The following is a 25,001-nucleotide window of genomic DNA, read 5'->3' on the forward strand; positions in this document are numbered from 1 at the left end:
GTTTTCTTAAAGGTAGCTATGGTATGATCAAGGTATTTAGTAAGGAGCGATATATGAAATTGAATAGAGAACCGTTTGGGAAGATTATAATGAGATGACATTCTGTTACACTTGCATGGGAGTTCATAGGGACTGTGTGGTCTATGTTACTGCATCCTTATTGGCAGTTAGGTGTTCATTTAATATTTTAAATTTACAAGTTCCTTAGGTAAAAATGTTAACTATTAAAAACTAGTGTGAATGCATTCTTGAAATGTGTACAGTAATGCACTACATTACTTAACTAGCATTTTAATTAGTTACAGTAGGTTATAGTTGAGTTGAAATAGGTTAATTCATCTATTTGGTTACATACCACAACACCCTGATGAAATATTTCAGTCATCATCATAACCTTGTCTCTAGTGTACCAAGGTTAACTTCATATTTCTAAGAGACCAGCTTACAGTGAATGTTGTTGTTTCAAAGACAGGTATTTCATAAATGTAATAATGTTTGCCTGGTGTTCATACAGGCTTTAGATTTTATGACCTGATAGGCCCATGAACTTTTTAGTCATATTAAAAACTTAATTTTAAAAATTACATTTCCTCCAGGTTTTTAAAATACATTTTAGCATATTAAAACAATATAAATTCTTGTTTAAATCTTTGTCTGTATATTCATATTGTGAATATTTGTACTGCAGCTATTCGAGGCATGAGATATTTTGCCTTGGCATAATATCCATTAATGTGCTCTCCATTTCCTTTAAGTCTTGCTGCAGTCATGAAAGGGCACTTTGTACCATGTGATACTTGGACCATCTTAGATGTGTTTTCAGTTGGCAGTGCAGCTGGAAAAAAAAAGGTACTGTCTTTACCTCATGCTTTTTTAGCAAAAGATTTTATGCAGTCACCCACTTATTGTGTAATGCAGTAGATAAATGTGATTCACCCCGTAGCCACCTAAACGCTTGTGCCGTCATAGTGCTGGGGTGGGAAAATGTGATCAGGAGACAGCCCTTGCAGCTGCTTTGTATTTGTCTGACTGCTTAGCTGTCCTGTAAAACTGCATTCTGTGCCGCTGAGCAGTTACTCACTATTGATGTCAGCTTATGAAATTAACATTTCATGTGTGTAAAATGTCAATAAGGAAAGAATGAAGACAAAAATTTTAAGATCTGCATTTTTACCATGAATGCCTTCTGCAAAATATATAAAATAAAAATTCAAAACAACTTCATGTTCCATGCAGTTTTGGCTGTTTAAATAATGTTTTGCATTCTTCTTATTCCTCTCTGATACTTTTGGTTTATGTTCTCCTCTAACATAAGGGCTAATTTTTTTTCTCCTGAAAGTAAAATTTTTTTCCTCAGTAACCAATGCTGAAAGTTGACTTTCAGACAGAAAAAGAAAAATGCTGTGAGGTAACCCGTTTCCAAAGTTTTATTGTCAATGTTGGTTAATCATGAATTTACATATTTACCATGGCCACTTTATAGGGGGTTTTTTGTGTTCAAGCTTGTGAGTCCATTAGTCACTGTCCTGCACTTCTTCAAAACAGGTTTACATGACTTTCTAAATCTCCATTTGTAGTCACAGAATGACAGTGCTTGGAGGTTTCAGATTCCTAAATTGCACTTGCGTTGCATCCTAATTTTCATTTTCTTTGGAGAGAGAAGTTAAGGTTAATGCACAGGCCTTTACATGCACCCAGTGAAGCGGCAGGAAAGAGAAGACACTTTTCCACACACACACGTTCTCAAATACAGCAGATGGATGTAAAATGCAGCTAGGTTTCCTGAGTAAGAACCTTCCCCTCTGGCTACTAGAATGAGTTTTGCCATTTTTTGCTGTCTCTTGGGAGTGCTTTTGGAACATCTTACTCATCGGATTGCCACAGACATCCTGAGGGCTGGAGTTTGTTGCCAGAATATTTCAGCCTCTTTAAGTTATCATTCTACAGGCTTCCTTTACATGTCCCTATACATGTGTTCTTCTGAAACAGTCTTGCAATTGATTTGACAAAAAAATGTTTTCTGCTGTATTTGGGAGCCACAGAACTGTCTCAGAGGCAAAGAGTTTGTGAGAAGATATTCTTCTAATGCCAAACAGGAAGAATGATTTAGCCATCTTGGATAGCGGGAAGCTGAATATCTTCCTTCATGTGTTTAGATTCAAGAGGATGGCTCTCCCATTAGTAATCCTGGTTAGTGAAAGAAAAATTGGTCTCATTCTCTGCAGGATGCTTTTTGCCATTTGTCTGTCAGAGAATCTTGCAATACTCCATTCCATCAGTATCTGCTAAAACTACAGCTGATATAAGGTTCTTTTCTTTGTTTTTTGGGGGGTTTTTTGTGGGGTTTTTTTTCCATCATCAAGTAACTGTGCTAAGGTATCAGTGGAAATACCTGCTCACTTGAGATGAAGCTATTCCCATTTTTCTGTCTGGAGACTTCAATGATAAAGGGACTGCCAGTTCATGCCTTTCAGTCCTAGTAAAATAGCTTGTGTGGTGGCTTGTTTTTTTTTTAAATCCCTGTTACAGAACAAACAATCAGAAATGTGGCATTGCCCTGAATTCAGTCATAAATCATCAGTATTAAGTAAAATGAATTAGGACTCTAATTACCTGCCTTCTCAAGGATGGATTTCTGGTTGGATAGGACTTAAATGAACAGCTGTAGCATCTTTCTATTAACACTTGCCTAACTAGCTTCTGACTATACCTATATGACTTACAAACCTGGCTATAATTGGTGAGTGAGTGTATACATACACATATGTACATACCAGCTCTCTATTATATTTTATTTTTAACTTCCACCTCTCTGCAAGTTTTATACTTCCAGCTATTGTCTGCAGAATAACAGACAACTTTTGCTCCCGTCATATTTGTTATGACTGTTGCATAAGGATTTTATTTCATAAAAGCATTTCTTTCAGTCCTTCCAAATGCTGACAAGCACATCCAGTGTTCAAAATTCAAATTTTTATTTGTTGATAATACAGAGTTCTTCCTCAATTACAGGTGATGATTACAGCATTACCCATATGGTCATACAAGACATTATTTGATGTGATAGTCTCATAGTAGTTCCTTAATCCTTCTTTTTTTCCTAATAGCACCTCTAACCCCTTTTTAAATAGTTACTTTGTTACTTGCAGTTGTGTAGTTGATCTCCTCCCAGGTATTCTGTCGCAATCAAGTGCTTTTGCTTATCATCCCACAAGTGTCCCAGAAGTAATTTTTCAGAACTGTGAGTTGTCAAAGTAGCTCTGTTTTGCTTTGAATATCAATAAACAGTATCAAAATTTCTGCACTTACTATAAATGCTGTTCATGGTCTCTCAAAAATATTTCTAATAGCGTAGCTAGACAGACTGACCCATGCTATTCCATGTTCTGTCAGTTCCAAGGATTTCAACACAGGTAAAAAGTGAAGGTGATCTAATGATTTCAGTAACCCTATCTAACGCGGTTTTAATAGCTAGGTCATCTTTACCAGTTAATGAGGAAATGGAGGTCTGAGAACTCAGAGTTGCTATATCACCCTTGTCTTGCCATGCTTCATCCAAATGGCTTTTGTCACTGGAGCATGTCTACAAAGCAATAGTTATCTGGAAAGATTTATCAGGTTCTCAACAAAGAGTTCTTGTAATCTGTCTGTCTCAGACTTTGTTAGTGTCATTCTGGACTATTTGCAAGAAGTAAGAATTAGGATATTCCCTTACTTATTGGTCCACCTAGCCACCTTTCTTTGATAGCAGCTTAAGTGTAAGTGTTCTCACACTTTTCTTTGCAGAGAGTTCCTGAAGTTAATAAGGTAGGGTCAGAAATTTCAGCTCTTAATACTATTTGAAATAGCAATGCCTTTTGAAAACAACTATGGTTATACATTGATATAATAACCTTTACTGAGTGGTTGCTTAATGATAATAATTATGTTCTTAATGATAAATCTTCCATTTGGTGAATAGACATCCTTTGTATTACAGCTTTTAAGCTTTACACATCTGTTTGTCTAAAAAGGATTCTTAGCATGAATAAGGTGCTAGAAAGTTAAACTCATTGCTCAAATGTAACAAATATATCTTCTGTCTTGATGGAAAATATTCAAAATATACTACAATGCAATGGGAGATTATGGGGTGAGAATAATCTCATGTAACTGTAGAAATTTACATTGCAGACATCTACATCTGAGCTAGTCATCTAGAGCACTTTTAAAGTTAATGCACTTTAGGGTGCAGTTCATTCACCCTAAAGTATAGATGAGTACCTTAGGACACACTGACCTGCTCAGTCATCCTTTTAGGCATCTGACTGATGTGGGTTTTGATGTTGTCGATGTCTAAATTGTGACAAATGAATCTCACCCAAGGCATACATTTTTTCAGCAAGTCATCTTTTTCGAATCTTCATTGGCATGATCTTTTGTAGTATCTATCTTTTCTTCATCAGCCTTATGATGGAGATGTTTCAGTCTTTGTAGGCAGAAGGCCATGTAAATGAAGTTACTTGGTTTTTCTTCTTGGGTTTTGTTCTATTCCATTATTAAGGTAAAATGGTTTGGTTTCTCTTGTTAAATGAACATGTCTTTCAAGCAATTTTGTAAGGGTGCACACCTTTACAACAAAACAAAACAAACAGAAAAAAAAGGAGAGGTCAAGTCATTAACTTGAGAAAATTCAAATTAAAAAACAAACAAAAAAGACCTCCAAAATCCAAATCTACCAGAAAATGATAAAAATTATTGCAGGAGTGCACCTGTGAAGATTGCCATAGTAGTTTCAGAGGACAGTTGTGACTTCACAAACATGGATGTAATTTACTGGGACCTGAAACAGTGACTGATTGTAACAGAAGTAAAATCATCAACATAATTTGCCAGTAATTTCACACTGAGGAATTGTATTACTATGTGGGTGCAGATTGTTTAAGCTGGTAGAACTTAGATTATTGTGAAATAAACATGCTGTGAAGACAGATATGAGTACTGGGATTGCAGTTCAACTACAGACATTCATTTTCACTTATAAGCATTCTGATAGCAATTTGCTTCTAGTCTGAAATTGCAACTTGCCTGAACTCCCACATGGGATGCTTCTGAGCAGAAATGTTTCTACATTACCCAAATTACCTGTATATAATTTTTTCATTTATCTTTCATTAATTCCAGTTTAATATAAGGAAAAAACCAGTCCTACTTCTTTCAGAATTTCTCATAGAGGATGATAGCTTATTAGCAATCTGTTTACTCTGGGGAAGTAACAGTCTCTGTGAATTCCCCAAACACAGCCCTTTGTGTTAACAGGGATAGAAGAAAAAATTCAATAGTTTTATTGTTGGATGCTAATAATATGCACTTAAAATAATCTATCAGGATGCTTAACTGTCAGGAGGATATTAATTTTGGCTTCAGGAAGATTAATACCACCCCAGTGGGAAAATGTGGCTTTCGTTATCTAGAAGCATTAAATATTCTGTAGGTTATATTAATTCTTTGCCGACACAGTTATTGATAAATAACAGTACATCCAGGATGCAGTTAGGAATTCTGTATAAAGTGGGAAGGTATATTTTAATGATCTTTAATTGTAACTTTTCTTAAACTAGAAAAAATGGTTGTTCCTGTATACTCAACAGTAACCATACAGGTAAGGAAGTAAGAAAAGACATCCTGTGGAAGGATAAGACATGGCAGAAAATTAGAAATGGAAGGTAGTCTTTAGTTCACTTATTTTATGAAAGCTTATTCCCAAGTCTTATCTAATGAGTACAATCAGGGTAGTCCAAAAGCCAGCCCCAAAACCGGAAGGTTACCTCCCCTTTCTTGTCCAAGTAAAAGATGTTTGTATTAAAAGCTCCTAAATAAAACTTGCTTAGGAGCAAACTTACACATTTTTCCCTCACTACCTTTTCCAAGATGTATTTCCTAGAGCTATAGTCTCTCAAATCATTCATAAGGCATTATTTGAACTGCATAAAAGAGTACATGCACTTCTAACTTTCCCAATCTATATAATGAAAATAAATAATCACGGTGCCTTTCAGAGATGATGGTGTACAGTTCATGTTCTTTTTTACCTAGGCTGGTAATTGTTTGTGATAGTGTCTCTTAAGCGTGAGCTCATAACGAGTAATATTAATTGTGTGCATATGGGTTCATGAAGTATGAATGAGCTTTACATTCATTCTGTCATACTTTCTTATGAATATACAATTTAACTAAATGTGAAAAATCCGAACAAACCAAGGTGTGAAACAGGAATGTTGGCCAACCAGCCAGAAGAGGTGATTTTTTTTTACATGCAGGACTATGGTTTCCTCTGCATTTAATTAAGCCACAGACAATAACTGTGATACAAACGTTTAGTTTCCCGAACAAAGGATTCTTCCTAGTGAACACAGCTGAAGATGCTCAAAGGCAGAAGGTGCAGTTCCTTGTATGTGATTTGTATGTGTTGTATTACAGATAAGCTGATCTAGCTACCAAAGAGTTGGTCCTGCCCATGGCCTTCCCCTGACCCCTTTTCACAACTGTGGAACTGCTCAGTGTGTCAGCAGAAAATGAACTCTATCAAGTAATGATTCATTTTCTGCCTGTTTAGCACAAGTCCTCATGCTCCCAAATGCTTTTCACTGTTGATTGTGGTGATGCTACTGTTGATCTGTGCTATAAACCTAAGTGAAATGGTTAAAAATAGCTACAGGAAAAGTTTAGTAAGAAAAAACTCACATTGTTACAGAGATCTGATTACAATATGGTTCCCCAGAAAGTTGTGCTGTCACCGCTGAGAAAGAATAATAAAGCAGCCAGAGACTTTGCAGGGCTGGAACTTCCTAAATCAACCTTGACATTATGAAAAATATTCTTAAAACCTTAGGTAAGAATTTAGCAGTGTTCCATTTTTGTTGAGGGGGGGCAAGGGAACCCTTTTGAAGGGTTTTTGGTGTGTGATAAATAGCAGCTGGGGCTTTCTTTCAGGATCTTGTATGTCTCTAATTCTGCTACAGACTGTCCTTCAGATTTCATTAATACTTCCATTTGCTTCTTCATGAACCTGTCTTGATTTAGTGATCAGTGAGCAAAATACTAAAATATGAAATGATGATCTTGAAATCAAAGTATTGGTCTCCTCTTATGAAACTCAGCATTCCAAGATAACTCCAGAGCATCTTAAATTTCACTATTTCTCCACTGAAATGTTCAGAGTGGCTTGGAACATGTTCATACACAAAAAATAATACAAGATAGAAGCATCTTGTGGAGATCAGTGTAAGCTCTTTTGCATGTAGCTAGAGAGAGAAATGATTGGTCTGAAAATGTTCTGGGAAATGAAGCAACACTAGATATTAGGAGAATGGTCAGAACACTGCCTTGTACATTCTTCAACTTCAGAAATTCTGTATCTTCACTCAATAGTGCATTCTGTATCTTCACTCAATAGTGCATTGCAGATGTGAAGGAGAAGGAAGGCTTTCCAAGTCAGTTTTAGCAAACATTATAGAGCAGCATAATTGAAGCCAGCTGGAACTCAGCTTCCTGTGGGTACTCGAGGTTTCTGTAAAAGCTTGACAATAGTTTTGTTGGTATGGAGAACATGATTTGGGCTTTACTTTGCAAGACAAATACATGATAGTGATATTTTCAGGCAATGTATTTTCAGCTTACACCCTTTGTCATTCTTTGCAACAAGGCAGGAACATGCATATTGTTGGTTGTTCATTAAGTGTTAAGTCACTGTAGTGGTATCCAGCAATCACAAGTCTCTACTGTCAAATCGTGGGTTAAAATCCAGCCAGTTCTCGTCTGCAGAAGAGAAAACTGTAGAAATACTGTTCTACAAGTCAGGTTTCAGTTGCATAGCAGATACTAAGGCATCTGTATCTGATTTCTCACTGGTTTTATGTTAGTAGAAAAATCACAGCTTAAGACAAGGTTATGCAAAAATGTACATGCCAAAGTAGCTCTTTTGACTTCAAGTTCAAGATCAAAATTTCAGAATAGCTAAAGATCAGACTCTGTCCCTATACAGACTGCACTGATAAATATTGTATGAATGTCAGTAGGTTATGGCACATGTAAAATTGACTCTCTTAAATTATTTTAGTAACTGTTGGTTACTAAACTTGCTTTTTCTTATAAACTGAAAATACTGCTTGCAATTTATGACTACCTCCCTGAATATACCTACTTTGCAGCAGTCATTTTGAGCATCAAAGGAATTATCACATGGCTAAACAAAAGACGTAGTGTCTGTCATTGTCTTTGGGTAGGACTGGATTGTGAAGGAGAACAAATAAAGCTGGCTGAGGCACTAAAATGCATTATACTGTAAATATCTGACAAGTTTGCTCTGTAGCCTGCTGTAGACAGAATGCTTCTAGCTACTTCCACTCCTAATAGCAAAACACTATTTTTCCCCATATAGAATAGTAGAAGCGAAAGCTGAAGGTAGATGGGGGAGGTTTAAAGAGAGGATTTGCAGCGGCAGCACTTGTGGCATATTCAGACAAATCCTACATAGTAAACTATATTTGCGCGGAAAGGGATGGACTAAGTGTAGTGTCTTCTCTTTTACATGCCCATGAAGTGGTGATCTCCACTCACCTGGGGCAGCTGATGACTGGTAGCCGTGATTGTAGCATCCATATTTTGAAGAATTTTGTTTTAATAGCGAGGGTTACAAACCCAATTTAAAAGTAGAACAAGAATAAATACATCTAAGGTTTTTGTGAGGATGAATGGATTAACTCTTGCTGTGTGTAAAGGATGTTCAGATATGATTCTCAGGGAGGCATGTCTCCTGGGACACAACTTGAAAAACATAGAGGTATATCATTTCTGATTCTGATCCTATGGATGGGAAAGATTGACACTTATCAAGACTAGTGATCATAAACCAAATATTATAAATAAGTATTGCAGAAGAAAACTCAGGAATAATAATGGGGAAGCCAGCTTATTGGGTTAATAAGTCTAATACTTACACAAAGACATTTACAAATTTTTCTGATATGCTTAGAAATGAAGAATAATAGTAATTTTTCTTCACTACTTGGCACCAGCTAGTCCTCTAGTATAACACTGTGGTTTTTAGCCATCATAGTTAAAGATTAAAAAAAAAAAAAGAACAAGAAAAGCTCTTAAAATAATAAAAGGGGGGAAAAAAAGCCTAAATAAGAATACTTTGAATGAACTAGGTAAAACCAAATTGGGAGAGTGATATGTATTCCTTTATTACATAAACAAGATCTGTGTTACAAAGAATTAGAATCTGCTCAGTAAGAACAGGCCATAGCAGTGAATATAACCTAGGATAAATAGGAGTTTTATAATATAAACAATAATGGAATTTTTCATGCTGGAAAACCTGAACAGCTCCCCAGAACACTGTGGACTGTCGCCAGCATAGGCATAAATGTCTTTGTGTGAATAAGAGTTTGGAATGAGTTTGCTCAGTTCTCCCTGGTGTGGAGCTCTGGGCTGGATGAGCCACTGGAGGTCTGCTTCAGCACGGGTAGGTGCTGCCGTGGGGGCTCAGGGTTAGGAATTCAGAACCTGTCTCATTTTGGAAAGGACAAAATGGTATTAAAAATGGGTTTTATCACTGCAAATGAAAACATATCTATTAAATGGCACACTACATGATTTGAAAAATTAAATATTTGTCTCCTCTTTGCAGTGATTTATTATATTTGGGAGTACGTTTTAGAGCAGTATAGTAATAATTTAAATTTATTCCTAGAAATATTATATACAATTTCAACTTTTCAGGTTTTTTTTACCAGTTTGCTTGAATTTTGAGAGACCCAACCTACCTAAATGTCCTGTAGGTTCAGTTTTTCTCTGGGCAACAGTAAGCTTAAGGGATCTGTTTGCTACACTATTCATTTGAATATCTGTATTTTGTGATAATACCATACTGAAATGCCCATCTTTTAAAGAGTTTAATCATCTGTGTCTGACTGAAATGATTAATAAATATTATGTTCATCCCCAAGAGTTTTTTGTAAACCTAAGAAGTTAAAACAGTCTGATACAAATACTATGCAATTTGATTTTTTTTTTCCCCTGGCTAAATCTTTTTACAGTGTTTAGATTTTTTTAAATAGTATTATGTTGCACTTGCATGTAGTTTCCTATATCTGTACAACCTAGATGTTATACAGGAACATTTTCCTCAGTTAAACTGTAGATTTTTCCAAAGTAGAATAGCAGATATTCGTGTCCTATGTCCTCTTTAACTAAAAAAGCTTTTATTTTATTTAAGTTGTAATGTAATTTGATTTAATATGATTTTATTGTTAGTAAGTAATTTCAGAAGTATAGGAACGCCTTGCTGGAAAATACATTCTTTTTGGCATGGCTGAGAAATCAACTAATTAATTATGGCAGAGCAGTACTAATTGCTTTTTAACTGTTTCAAGAACTTGTGTATTTTTACTCACATTATTCTTGTGCTTGCATGATCTTAATAACGTTCCCGTGGTTGTGGTGTTTTATTTTGTTGTTTTTTTAATGTTCTCTTCCTGTCATTTGTTGCATGAAACAGCCTCAGTTCAGGGACTGTGCCTCTGATCTCACTGTTAATGTTTTTGGGTAGTACCACTGTACAAATAATAAATGTTGCTGGTGTTGCTACTTTTCAGTTTGCCTTAGAGTGATGTGACTTGTGAGGTCCCATGTTACTAGATACTGCACATTGTCCTTGAAACAGACTTCTTTTGTTGCGAAACAATTGAAGAAAATGTATAATGTCAATTCAAATGATCTATTCCTGGCTTATATGACTCCACTTAAAAAAAAAAAAAAAAAAAAGGAAAAATTCGTAGATATTAAATGGAATAACAACTGTAAGGTGTCTCTGTCGTGTAGCTTGGTACTGGGATTCCTTTCTGAATGATGCAAATCCTTGCCTGATAAGAACACTTCCCAGCTCAAGCTTGGTTTTCTGGGGTTAATTTTCCCGGAGTTTCTGCCTGGGCTTGAGAAGAGCTCTGTAGGAAGGGAGTCAGTACAGCCTAGTGGAGAGCAGAGTCATGAGCATTTGTATCCCTGGAATGTTTTTATTGACAAACGGTAGTCTACTATTGACATTTGTGTCCCTTGATGATACTTCTATCCTAGCTTATCTTTGCTGGTCAAATGCCTTAATTGTTCTGGCCTTTAATTCAGTCAAAGTTGGAGCACGAGTGGAAGAGAAAAGAGAAGGAACAGGTCTAACGGAGCATCAAGCTTGAGCTGTGAAGCTGCTGGCAACGATCAACCTGTCATAATGTTATGATTTGTTCATTTTTATACCATTTATTAGCCTTTACTTGTTGTGCCATTTGGCCTCCAGGGCAGATAAAGTGCTGTCTAATTTGGTAGGTTTGCTTCTGTCAGAGTGGCCTCGACAGAGAAGGTGTTAGCTGTAGTGACAAATAATCAATAGCTGTCGTTGTCATGAGGAACGTGAGTAGTTGGGCCTTTCATCTGGAGGATTAGAGGTCTAATTGGATTGAGAATAGGGAGGGTGGGCTGTTGGGTAACCCTGTCAGCTATGTTAAGCTGTCAAATGTCAGCCTTCCTGAAAGGAAGAAGGGATGGTTAGCTTTCAGAAACAAGGAAGAAGACATATGAAAGCTTTTTTTAAAAGTAATAGAAAAGTAGAATAGGCTAACATACACTTTAACCCCTTCTTGTTTAATTATATATCTCTCCCGTTAATGAGGATGTGTGATGTGCGCACTCTGTGTCTCTCTCGCTGTCTCTCACACACACACACAGATGGACAGAATTTGTGTGAAACAGATTTGGCAGCGTGATAACAAATCAGACTGGTTCTATGTCTTGAGAAAAAGCCAGTTAACTACTCAGATGAGGAATATAAATGCAAAAGATTATGACATAGGAGAGGAAAATATCCACCAGTGGAGGGAATCACTTAGCAAAAGCTATAAAGAAACTGAATAACTGCTTTAATATTCTGTTTAAAGATTTGGCAGTTCGATAGTGCCAATATGTTTTTTGAGATATAAGCTGCTGTTTCAATGTTGCTGGAAGTAGAATAAGTACTATGATCCAGTCCTGCATTGGATGGTAAAATTGTCAGCTGAATTTTGTCTGTATTTTCTTACAGTTGTTGCTTTTGATCCTTTGCTCTCTGCCTGTTTCTTGGAGAAAGATTTGTGGTGTTCTAAAGAAGATAAATCCAAGGAAAGAGCCATTATGCTAGTAGAACAAATACTTTTTTTTCAGAGTAATGTCTCAGAAAGTTTACTGTAATAATATTTACCTTACCAGAATAAAGAATAGGACTAGATTTTAAAGGAGGATTTGTTTGTTTAGAAAATTACTAAAATCGTGATTTCTTTATTCGTCATCTTACTTCACCACTCTTTTCAAAGCAAGACTTAACTGTAACCATACTGATATCTCTTTTCTCTATGTAACACACTTTTCCTGAGATCTGTAATACTTGGCAGAAGTGATCCTTTATATAATTGGCCATCTCTTACAAGGAGCTAGCATCCTTAACTGCTGATGACCTTGAAACAATAGTTTTTAGAGAGGGGGCGAAAAAGCCCTTTATTTTGTATTGGCTAATTTAAAAAAAAAAAAAAAAAGAAAAGAAAAAAAAGACAATTTTATATTTTTTTTCTATTTAACAAGCTTGTAGATTTTTTTAGATCTCAGATTTCTTTTTCTGATTTTGCTCATTTTTCCTATATAAGTGGTTTTTACTATCGTTGTTTCAGTTTGGATTGATTCCCCTGTCGCTCCTCTCTCTTGTACACCACTTATTGATAGCCATTTGGACTCATAACAGTGTATTTAGTGGTGGTCTGCTGTAAATGCTGGTGAACCCATCCTTAATCTCAGGTTTATCTTCGTAGGTTAGTAAAATGCTCTGAGTATTTCAGAAGCATAAATCTTGAACATGCTATCTGTTTTCATGCTTCAATGGCTAACGTGTCAGAAATCATGGCTTTTTTCCCCGTTCAGATTGACTGGCATGCTCTCAAACACCCATCTTTGTGTGAGAGTCTGGATTTATGGTCTTGAATAATTTTTGCTTTTGCAATTAGTTATCTGATGGGTACTGTACCTCTGTCACTTCTAGTCTAGGTTTTATCAGAACTAAACTTCTAACTTGTCTCATAATTTAGTTCTCCTGCCTCATCTTTCCCTCTCTGTTTTGTTTCGTTGCTTCCCCAACTCTCATTTTGTGATCTTGATATTTAGTTTTGAGTCTGTATAATTTGATTTAATCACATCTAACCTTCTGGCATAAGTTATAGGAAGACACATGAAGAATTGAGATAATGGCTCACTTGCAGATTTGATTGTGGTGAAGATAGCTGAGACTGCTGTGGCCAGGTTGGCTCCAGTATCCACAATATCCATGAAGCTGACCCAGTGTTTCTACACTCTGTTGTAGTCTGTGCTATAGAAGCCCTGTGACAAAATGGGCTTTTTCCTGGTAATAAAATAAGCCCTGGCCCATTTCTTTCTAGGAGATTTTTAAATTATATTTTTAGCTTATTAAAAATCTGTCCATTCTTCTGAATTTTTTTTGTCAAGTTCCTGCTTGATTTTTATTCATTGTAATAAGAAATGTGTCATAATTCAGTATCTTAATTTCTAGAGCTTTACCTAATACTCGCTACCAAAATCCTTACCCTTCTATTTTTTTTTTTTTTTTTTTCAGACAATTTCCTTGCCATGGCAATGATCTGTGGTTTCCCCATTTTCTCCCCTTCTTAGTCTGGCTAGAACATTACTATTGGTGATGTCTTCTTTTTCTTCTTTTCCAACGTCACAGCTATTTTTAGCAACCTAATTGACTTATTCTCTCTCATTTTCAAGCATGAGGTAATGTCACTTCTCCGCATCTCTCCTCCATTCCACCATTTGGCTTGCTATCTTCTTTTACCATGTTTCCTGTGCTTGAGATAAGACTGCCAAAGAGGATATTGTCAGGCCCAAAATATATTATCACACTAGTGCCTCTGTTGAGCTGTCATGATCTCAAGCATTTCAGATTTCATTAAAAATAATAAGAAAAGAAATGTCTCCAACTGCAGTGATTTTCTAAAAGATTTTGAAAATATGAATGAAGTGCAAGCCGTGGTGGCAGAACATAGAGCAGCCCTGCTTGTGTTGTGTTTCCCAGTGAAAGGGAACTAATTCTGTATAGCATATGGAATGATATCTTAAATATCTGTACAGCCAGCTGGTAGGATTACTTTATTTTCATCTATCAAATTCACGGTCGTACTTTTGTGAGTAAAATCTAGAAGAGTATCTGGGCTGATGACTTGTCCATTGTTACTTTTTCAGATCTTTTTTCAGTTCTCTTCTGTAGCAATAATTTTTCAGGCTGATATCAATGAATAAGACAATTCTTATTAGTTTGTGAGAAAGTTAGTTAAAAGAATGAGAAGGTAAAGTGATCCTGTCCTTAATAAAGCATCTGAAGTGACCACGTAAGGCTAAAAAAAATATATTGGTACATAAGTTAAACTCAGATATTTTGTTGGGAAGATGGACTAGAGCTGAACAGGATACAGACGTGCTTTAGGACAGTTAGGCAAAATTTTGCCCAGCAAAGGCAAGTACTTTGTACAGGTGTAAGCAGTGCTTTTTCTACAGAACATTATTCCACGTTGCTTGATGTTTGGCTGTTTTAAGTTGACTTAATTATCCTGGTTTTCAACTGCTAGGTTTCTTGTACATTCTGTTATCAAATGGCTGTCCCCTCTCTCTCCTTTCGTTTTATTCAAAGGATAGGTGATAATTTCTCCAGCATTTGAATTTGAAAATTAATGGTTGCATCTTAAAAATGTAATTCTTTCTAAAGATGGTACTATACTTGGAGTGTTATGGTTCATATCTGAATAGATTTCATTTTGTTTCACTTACTGCTGTTCCTTTAGCATGTTTAGCATTGTCGCATCCCTCAGTGCACAAGAGACTTGCCCAGCTCTTCTCCCAGGACATTGATGTCTGCTGCCAACTCTGTACCTTAAAAAATAGCTTTACAGGCAAAGGCATCTCCCTGTTTGAGTGTCCTTTATAAAACATCGTTCTTGCATTAATTGCCCCTCTGCAGCTTACCTCACAACTGATCTTTAATGGTTACAAGAAGAAATATTGTTGTTGGGACTGAGAAACTGCTTACTTGTTTGTGTGCAGATTTGGCTTTTAATTTTGACAAATTAAAACAGGGCTATCACTAGTATTAGCTCATTGGTTTGGTTTAGCTCAGTTTTGTGAACTGTTTGGTGATTTCTGTTTGAATGAGGTGACTTTTTCTGGCTATTCTGTAGTAAAAAGTGAAGGTATTTGTTTTCACTGATTATAAATGTTATTCTCATTTTAAGTGAATTAGGTTTTTTTAAGTGTTTCCACATACACTTCAAGAAATGTAGTACCAGCAATAGATCATTTTGAAACAGGACACCTTTCTGCTGAATTCTCCAGGAATCTGCTATCAGATGTCTGACATGTACTTAATCTGATGCTCAGGCTTGTCATTTGAATCAATATTATACTAGATAGGATGTCTTCAGCATGCAAGGCTATTGCTATAGAAGGTATTTGGAAAATAAATTCAGATCTCATGGTCAGCCACAAACTCCAGGAGCACTAATCTTTCATTTGTCTCTCTTTTTATCTGTAAATAGTTGGTTAAATTTTTGATTAAAGAGAAATAGCTTAATCACACTCAAGTCAAAATGCATACGTATAAACTACATAAGCAAATTCTGTTGTTTCGTGGAAAGTGACAGCTAATATCAGCATTTCATAAAATACAAAATTAGTTTAACTTACCTATTAAAATTATCATTTCTTTGGTCTCTTTGTAGAGTGGTTTGGAACCCCTTTTTGTCACACATTTTTTATTAATGAAAAATGCTACCAATTTTTACTAATGAGGAATCACAGAATCACAGAATGGCTTGGGTTGGAAGGGACCTCAAAGACCATCTAGTTCCAACCCCCCTGCCATGGGCAGGGACACCCTCCACTAGACCACGTTGCCCAAAGCCTCATCCAACCTGGCCTTAAACACTTCCAGGGAGGGGGCATCCACAATTTATACTAAAGTATTAAGTGATTTATGTTATGAATATCATCTCTATATGTTGAGCCTTCTGATGGAAACCTTTAAACATAAATATATATATATAGGACATGTTTTATCAATGTTCTGTTAGTATGGTACAGATTTCGGAAGACTTTAAGAAACACCAGGCTTGATTGTTATTTTAACTGCCTATAGTCTGAACAAAGAGAAGGAAATCTAGTACTTTCATTACTGCTAGGATGTAGCTTGAGTAGCTTACTAAGCCTTTGATTTATTTACCAGTACTGTAAGTAGATTCTGAATTCATTTTAGATCTCAAACATCACTGTAGTTAGTGTACATAGAAGCTATAAAATATTTCAGTGTATAAAAGTAGCCTCAATTGTCTTACTTATTATTTAAAGTAAGGCAATGAAAATAACCTTTATTGCAGGTTATTTTCATTATAGATTATTTCATTATGGATCTGTAATAGTTCTGGAAATTTCACTGTGGCTGGAAAACTTTTCTCATAAAATAGAATTTGGTATGTAGTTTTGTAATTATTTCATACAATGGTTTGTTATAGGATTTAAGATGTTTGAAATATACTTAAATCAATTAAAAGATATGGATTTATTTTCAAATAAAACAGCAGCTAAAAGCATAACAAAAAATTCTGGGAAGATAGGCCCAACAATAAGTATATACGAAAAGTTTTTATTTTGCAAGCATTGTTCCTTCCAGGAGTCCGTAAGGTCATTGCATGCACAAGCCCTTAGAGTGGTGCAATTAAGAAATACAAGGCAGTAGTGACACAGTACTGGTCAGAGCAATGCTGAGTAGCAATGGCAATTACTTCCAGAATGAAACTGTATTGCACAAAGTTGGCATAAAAAGCGGGAACTTTGGACTTGTGGCTGTTACTGAGAACTGGTTTTTTAGGTAGAATTCTATCATGGGTAATGATATAACATTCTTTATAACATTTTAATTAGATTTTTAAATAGAAATCTGGACGTAGCATAGAAACTTATCTAGAATAATGGAAAATTGTATTAATTCTGTCTAAATGTGGGTTTGTCCTCTTAAAGTATAAGCTTATACAATTTAAAAATTTCTGTGTGTAAGCAGATTATGGAGGATTTTTTTGTCTTGCTAAATGCTTTTGAGCAACCATTCCAACTTGTCTTATGTTTCTGGAAGAGAGGTGGAAAGTTTAAGAGGCATTAGGTAATGTACTTTAAGCAATAAGAGACTTGCACATCTGCAAAACATCAGTGAGGTGAGGTATACAGATAATTAAAAATGGAAAGAACTTTACAAATATGGACATAAATCAAAACTTTACTAGAATTCAAGAAGAATGTGAATATATGAAAATGCCAGTTTTAAAAAGAAAGACATATTTCAGGGATTTATTTTCTTAGTTTTTTAACACTGCTCTTCATTCAAGACTGTTCAACTTAAAGCCATTGAGATGAAGAAAATGAATGTAGTAAGTATTTCCTAGTACTTGTATTTTTGGGGAGGAGGGGGTCAGTACTTGCTGCCAAATCTTTCAAATCACAGTATTTTTTGAAATACAGTGTTTCTTGAAAACTTAGTCTTTGATTCTTTATGAAGAGGTGGGCAGTGATCCTGTAAATGTGGATGATATATCTCAGGTTTTCTTGTAAATCCCCAGAGACTGTGTGTTGTGCGTACTTCTGCCTGAATGACTTCAAAAGAAAACTACAGGAAAACAAGTTCAGTAACAGTAGAAGAGATCAACTGGAAATGAGAATGCTCATTGCATTTTCATCCTTGAAGTGTTTTTTGCATGAAAGCCACTAATTTCTGTAGGTAGACCATAAAATTTAGAGCTGAAGAGCTGCACACTACACAGAAACAGCATGCACAGACCATGGATAAATGAGGTCAAAGGCCTAAAGATGCAAACACCTATTTTCCTTCAAGTTAGGCTGAGAAACTGTTTTACCTTGATTTTTACAGCACTGGTCAGTTTTCTTGTCTATTGTATTCTTTGACTGCATGCCAGTTGATAGTTCTGTCTATTCCTATGGAAACCAAGATACTGAAGCCAATCTTGCCAGCGGCTTTAGGGAGAAGTGCTCTAAGTTCAGACACCGCCTTGCGTTCAGTCAAAATGTCCGATAGTCAGAACTGGTCTCAAGTTGTAGTGATGTTCTTGGCTGATGTATTGCTGAAGATGCTTTGCCAGATGGAGGAACACGTTCAGCTTGTAAACCAGTAAATAAGGTTTCTATTCAACCGTCTGAGGGGTTCTCTCCAGTTGAGTGTTTTAGTGTTGAGTCTAGGATGCTGCTAACAAAGTTGTTGAAAGGGTACTTTGTGAAATTAAACCCAGTGTCAAAATCAGTGATGTTTTTGCCATGGTTGACTTGAAAGGATTAGCAAAACATCACATACTTAATTCCGCTAGTGCTTTGTTAGGTTGAAGACATGGCATCATCCTTGTCCATGCAGAGGTAATAAACAGCTTACAGATATTTTTTTCAAAGCTGTAGTTCAGTGGATAACTGTTAAGGGTTATGTCTAAACCAATAATCCTAAAGATTTTCTTTTACTTACTTTTACTTTTCAGTTACATTTTTAATCAAGGAGTTAACTGCTTAGTGTTGCTCAAATTAAAACTACATAAACACTTGATTTCAAGTTTTCTTGACTTAAACTGGGTCAGCTGTGACTGAAGTTGTTTCAGAGCTAGAAGAAATACTAGTTGAAGTCCCTATAAGTACTGAATTTTACATTACTGTATTTTATCTGTTTGTTCAGAGATGTGTTGTTTCCATTCCCTCTGCAGCAGCTTTACTGAAGATGCATGTGGAAATCAAGTCCTCTGACTGTCATCTGCCAGCTGATTAGGGAGTGCACAGAACAGGAAGGAGTAGTTTCTCTGCTACCTCGGCTGAGTTGGTTTATAATGTAGTTAGTATTGACTACCACAGTGAGTAGACAGTATGCAGAAAAACTCTTCAGTGTCTAATTCTTGCCCAGTGTACCAAGCATATGTCCCAAAGGTTGAGGGGAGCATTTGAAAGGATTGAGAGTGTCCTTATAACTGTTATGTTTCACAGAAACACTTCAGTGTATTTGTTCTGCAGGACTTTGCAAACAGATTGATGAATATGATCACCTTACTTAAAATTTATGAAATAATTTTATTTATTCATCTTCTCTTTTGGTGTGGTTTCATTCAACAGTAACAATGGGGTTTTTTTGCCTGCAATGTTTTAATGAAGAATGATTAATCTGACTGTTAAGATTTATGGATAAAATAGAATTTCCTTCCCTATTCACGGTTTACATATCAAAATCATATTTATTATGCCAGAGATGAGGAAAAAAGTTATTGGGAGCTTGTCTGTGATTCTAATTTTGTGTGTTCTTGATACAGTGATTGAAATTTAAAATATATTAAAATATATTAACATTTAAACATATTAAAAAATTTTACATAAACATTGTCATGAGCTTATTTGCTCAAATAAGAATATTGTATGTGTTGAACCTATATGGTAATGTAGCACATGATAACCAGAGAGGCAGTCTGCTATTTTGATGGTGACTTTACTCATTTTAACTAGAAATTGAGGTTCTAAGTAGCTATACTTCCCCCCCCTCCTCGGAACTGTTAAAAAAAATTTACTAATATTCAAGGAGTGTAAGAACGGTGCAGTCATATGCATTTAAAGGATAGCTCTTACAGGGCTTATAGCTGTTGTAACCACGCAATATTGACTCAATTTTATTGTATTAGAAATCACAAAGTTTCGCTATTTGATGCATAGATAATTTTTTAAAACACGTGTTGTTAATTTATAACTCTAAATAATTCTTATTTGCAATTTAATTAATGTATCTACTTGCCAGTATCTATTTTAGTAACTTTTCTTCTGAAGAATCCTTGTCAGATTTCTGGCAGTTAAATGATAATACAAGCATATCAAAACGCTTCATTTGATGTATGGATTTCATTTGCTTTGGGAACAGTAGTCTGTTCCTATATATATATAAAATTAGAAGTATGATAGTCACAGCTTCTGTTTTCATAAGTGCTTAGTTTGTTCCCTGAAAAGCTACTAAAACTGGCAGGTGTTGGTGGCAGAAAGTCCTTCATATGCTCCATATCATTCTAAGTTGTTTCTGATTTTCTGAGAATGCGTTTCTCAAAGGAATACTAATAGATGAAACAATCTCTAAACAAAGCATGTACGCAGCCCCTTTTCTTTCCAAAGTTATTAAAATTCTTGGGTTTTGAAAATTTGTGACCAAGTTGACCTGTTGGGTGAAGCATATTTTCTTCAGCATCTACTTACTGGAAAGAGAGAGTATGTGTGTTTGTGTATATAGTAAGGTTATTTTCTGCAAGATTGAGTAGGTCAAAGATAGCCATTTCTACTCTGTGAACATAAACAGGTTAAATACAGTTACCGTTTTTGTTTTAAAAGGGGAAGCTCATGGATATGTTTATCTTTTAAAGGCTTAGCTAGCAATTAAGGAGTTCAAGTTTTTTTACTTTGGTTCTTGAAAGCATCTGACAGCAAAGAGCTGTTCTCAGCTTCGGCTGTGGCATCCGTGGCAATCTGTTGGCAAAGTGTGCTAATGTAGTGCAAAGTTGCTGCTACATTCTGCCTGGGTTTTAATGTAAAATCTAAATTACTTTCATGTTGTTCATATTTTACTCCAGTGACGGTCTGAGTGCACAATACAACTTATTATCTGTCAATGTATAGATTTATACTGACTTCAGAAACTTCTCCGTCACTATTAAAGTATAGATAATTTTGTGTTTCAGGCATGAGCAACGATTAGACTTCATGTAAGTCCTGATTACTTTTAAGGAGTCCTGAGTTTAAAACATTTAATATTTAACCTGACTGTTAAAAAAATCATAACAATCTATTTCTTTTTGTTGTTGTTGTTGTTATCTTAGACTAAGAACTAGTATATTTGGGGCAGAATGTACTTCTCTGGAAAAGCAGATCAGTGGCCTGGTATCACGCTAGATTTCCATGCACCTTTCGAGCTCTTGTTCTCCCCCAGACTGGGTCTAAACCAAAGGAGCAGCATACAGGAGTGAATATATAGGTTATAACCTATGATACAACTTGTTCTTCTGCTCTCAGGCTGTTGTTATGTACCTAGTTATACTTTATTGAATATGATTTATGAATTTAAAAAGGAGAATTAAAACATGAATAATATTTAAAGACAACAAAACTATAATCACTGCTAATGCTACAATTGTGTAGTATTAGAAAAGCAGACCTATTTTAACTTTGCAATTAATTCAACTATAATATTTTTATAGTGTTCTGTTTGTGAAGGAGTAAAAATAACTGAATTATACAGTACATTCCTCAGCAGTTATTGATTTTTAAATAGTCTCTTTTTTTTACAAAAGAATACTGAGAAAATTGTGCTAAAACGTCTTACATAAGTGCTGCTTAATTAATAATTAATATATTTCAAAAATCAAAATTTAATAAGCTAATAAATTATTAAACTATGGTGGGATGTATAATTATCAGATCTCCAAAATGCCTGCTGTCATGGATGGTGGACTTGCTGCACTGTTACTCCTTCTCTGTTGTCTTTGAACGCACCCCTTTAAACGGGTCAACCTTCGCACTTCTGCTTTTGTGGGAACTTTTATATTTCCACTTGCCTGCAGTCTTCTGTGTGCTGGCTGAGCAGGCTCAGTTACTGTGGGTTCTCTCTGTCAGGAGCTCTGGTCAATAGTTGATGCCTGATTTTGATAACTCTCACCTTAACAGTACAGAAACAGAAAGGGACAAAGTGCTAAAGAGTTTTAATCAATGAAACAGTCTTTGAGAATCAGAACAATCCAGAATTTGGGGTATTCAGTAAAATTTTTGAATACTGGTAAATAATGTTTTAAATAGGAAGAAAAATAGCTGAGAGAAGTAACCTATTTGACCTCAGTAGCATGAAAGAATTTAAAATTAGTTTCTAAGGGATAAATATGTAAACATAAATAGAAAATTGGGTAAAATGTGCACCACACTGTCAGCAGTAGGTTCTTCAAGACTAACTGAATATTTTGCTAGCTGATTTTCTAGGAAAAAATTCAATAGGTTGCTTTTTTAGGCCTGTACGAAAATAGTTACTGTAGTGCTAGATGGAAAATAGCAAGTTAAATGGGAAATTAGGACACAAAATGTAAGGGTATGCTAAAGAATTTGATCGTGAGCTGAAAACAAATACAGTTGAAATATGAACTCTAAGATCAGAAGGAGTATATCAGAATTGCACTTGAGTATTAGTCAATATTTTTCATTAACAAACATCACAGGTAGCACTTTTTCTAAGGTTACTTCAGAGTGATAGAAGATTAGGCATTATGGTGAGTCAAAGACAGGATTGGAGTGTCTGGGTTACCAGAAGTACGAGAACAGTGAAAGCAATAGAAATGGTTGAAAATACAGTAGTCCGAAATGCAAGTCTGTGTGTGTGGGGGGGGACGGACGACACAGAGCAATTTATTCTATGTATTATGAATTTATTATTTGAAAATTACTGAGAAGGTTGTCAATGTGCTAATTGATCACAGAATGTACTTAATTGATGAGAGAAACGCAGGTTTTGGTATATCTGACAAAGTATTTGCACTAGCAATAGACAGCTATCGTTGCTATTCAGTAGACTACTTAAGTGGGACCTCTTCTGGTAAGCTCTGTAATCTCTGCTTGCTTGTGTTCAAAACAAATTAGTTCAAACTAGAATGAGTGCAGAGAGCTGATGATGTTTTGAGGGGAACGTAGGGTTTATCCTTTGTTATTGAGATAAAAAGACTGATGCTTGTTTAGGGTTTAAAATCTGCACTGTACTTCCATGGGTAGAAAGAGTGAAGTAGGTATCTTAAAAAAAACCAAACAAAATAAAAAAAAAACCCAGCCCAAAACTGAAAGAAATTGAGGAAAAAATCCAAAAGACCATAATTCCACTTAAATCTCTAGGAATTTTTTGAAAAGGATTAGATATCCTTACTCCCTGTGGTGCTGGAGGATTGGTTTTAGTAACCTAGAGGTCAATTTTAATGTTCACTTCTAATTTGTGGTTTATTTGTAAATATTTCTAAGGCTTTCTGTTCTGCTCGAAGTATATGCCCTGACTGCATCTTCAGTGCTTATGACTGTCAGCAACAAAGAGCCCTTAAAACTCACCTCCTTTGTAAGGATCACTTTTAAATTGTTTTATGTTCTTTTGGTCTGTCTGTTCCCAGTACTGGGAAAGCTGGTATGTAATTTTGAATTGGAGCCAAAGTAGCATCTTCACAGTTTAACAGCTTGGCATTCTTTTTAATGACCCCTGCCATGTTTTCCAGGAGGTTATATAGAGATGCCTGGCTGCCTTTTTCCTAGTTCTTTAGCAACCCTTACAGTCAAATAAATCTTCACAAGCCTATTTTAGATATTCCAAAAAAACAAGAGTAGCTGTGCTGTAACAGTCCATAGTCAGCTCATGTGTGCTACATTATAAATTATTACAAATCAGCCTTTCAAGTCATGTTAAATATTTCACATGGATTAGAATTGTTATGCTTTTTGAAGCATATGCATGGTCTCAGCAATGAATAGGGAAATAAGCGATTTTTCTATATGTATTGGCCCCTTTTAACCCACTGATGACGAGATGATGGTAGCTTATCTATGGATGCGCTTTTGATGCTTAGAGGTGCACAAATTCCTCTAACTCCTAGCCTTCTCTTGCACAGCTCAGTTTCTCCCTTTATAAAATGGTGTTATATTTATCTGCTTACGTAGTATGTTTTAAAAATCCAAAGATGAAAAGTGCAACCTCAGAGATATATCCACATTAGAATAATTTAGAAGTGGTTAGTCAGAGTGTGGAAGCACGTGGTTATATAATGACCAAGTTAACTCACCAAGAAATAGTGGGATGAGAAGGGAAATAAATCTTCACAGAGCTCTGTTGCACATCAGCAGAATGTTTCTAGAACCCAGGTGAACTCTTTAAAGCAAGCTTGTATGTCTCTAAAAAAGTTTGCTATGCAAAATACCTTAGTATCATTCATCATTATGTGCCCAGGAAAATTTTATTTGGGATTCTGCAAAATCTTCCTGATTGTTGGTGCATAATAAATGGCAATCTGGACTACAGTGAAACTGATATGCTGTCATTCATTTAGGATTTAGATGAAATAGTTCTATTTTCCCCTTCCCATTTCTTCTAGAACCTCTTCTGGTACAGGAGAGGGATATTGATTTACTGAGGCTTTAGCCATATAAAATGGAAGTGATATAAGGAGAAAGAATATTAACAGATTAAGGGAGTTGGTTCCTGTTCTATTAATAAGTGTACTTGTCTACTGTCTTTTGGTGTTATCTGTAGTTTGGAAAAGTGTTTGGACCATTATCTACTTAATGACTATCCAGGAGACATCTGTGATGAAACTTGGTTTCAATATATACACACTTGGTATTAAGATGATAATGACTCCTCCATTTCAGAGAGTGTTTTATTTTGCGTTAGAACGGTCATTAATCCAGGGGTTTACATTTATGTATTTTATATGATGTTACCTTCCATTTGCTGTTACAGACTTTGACTTTCAGTTCACAGAAAGAAAATTACATACATTTTACAGGAACTGTACTCTGTTTCTTTACAATTATGAATCAGAAAAGCATCAGATTTTAGCCAGCTGAGAGGAAATAAGAAGTTCCTAGTAAGTATTAATTGCTGATGTTGCTCTTCTTTTATCTCCTGATAGCTGAGCAGTGATCCCAACTGCCATTGCTGGCATTGCCAAGCTTCTAGCAAATGTAGCAGAGCACCATACGTGACCTCTGTGCTGGCAAGTTAAGCTGGCTGGGTCTCAGAGGGAACATGCATGGTATCTCACAATCAAGGAGAGAATAACCTGTTACCTGTTAAGGAGGTT

At 35.6% G+C, this 25,001-nt stretch overlaps 1 protein-coding gene across 8 annotated transcripts in view; it reads left to right on the forward strand.

Annotated features, from left to right (window-relative positions):
* Window positions 1-25,001, forward strand: part of INVS (inversin) — a 96,414-nt gene that overhangs the window by 11,167 nt on the left and 60,246 nt on the right. Inside the window, exon 2 of one of the 8 annotated variants that reach the window (XM_054814229.1) lies at window positions 24,673-24,785. The exons of the other annotated variants lie outside the window; for them this stretch is intronic. The gene's annotated coding sequence lies outside the window, so the exon portion shown is untranslated. The remainder of the gene's footprint in view (window positions 1-24,672; window positions 24,786-25,001) is intronic. 8 annotated transcript variants of the gene reach the window in all.

This window comes from Grus americana, chromosome 2, assembly GCF_028858705.1.
Source record: "Grus americana isolate bGruAme1 chromosome 2, bGruAme1.mat, whole genome shotgun sequence".
In the NCBI taxonomy this organism is placed as follows: Eukaryota; Metazoa; Chordata; class Aves; order Gruiformes; family Gruidae; genus Grus; species Grus americana.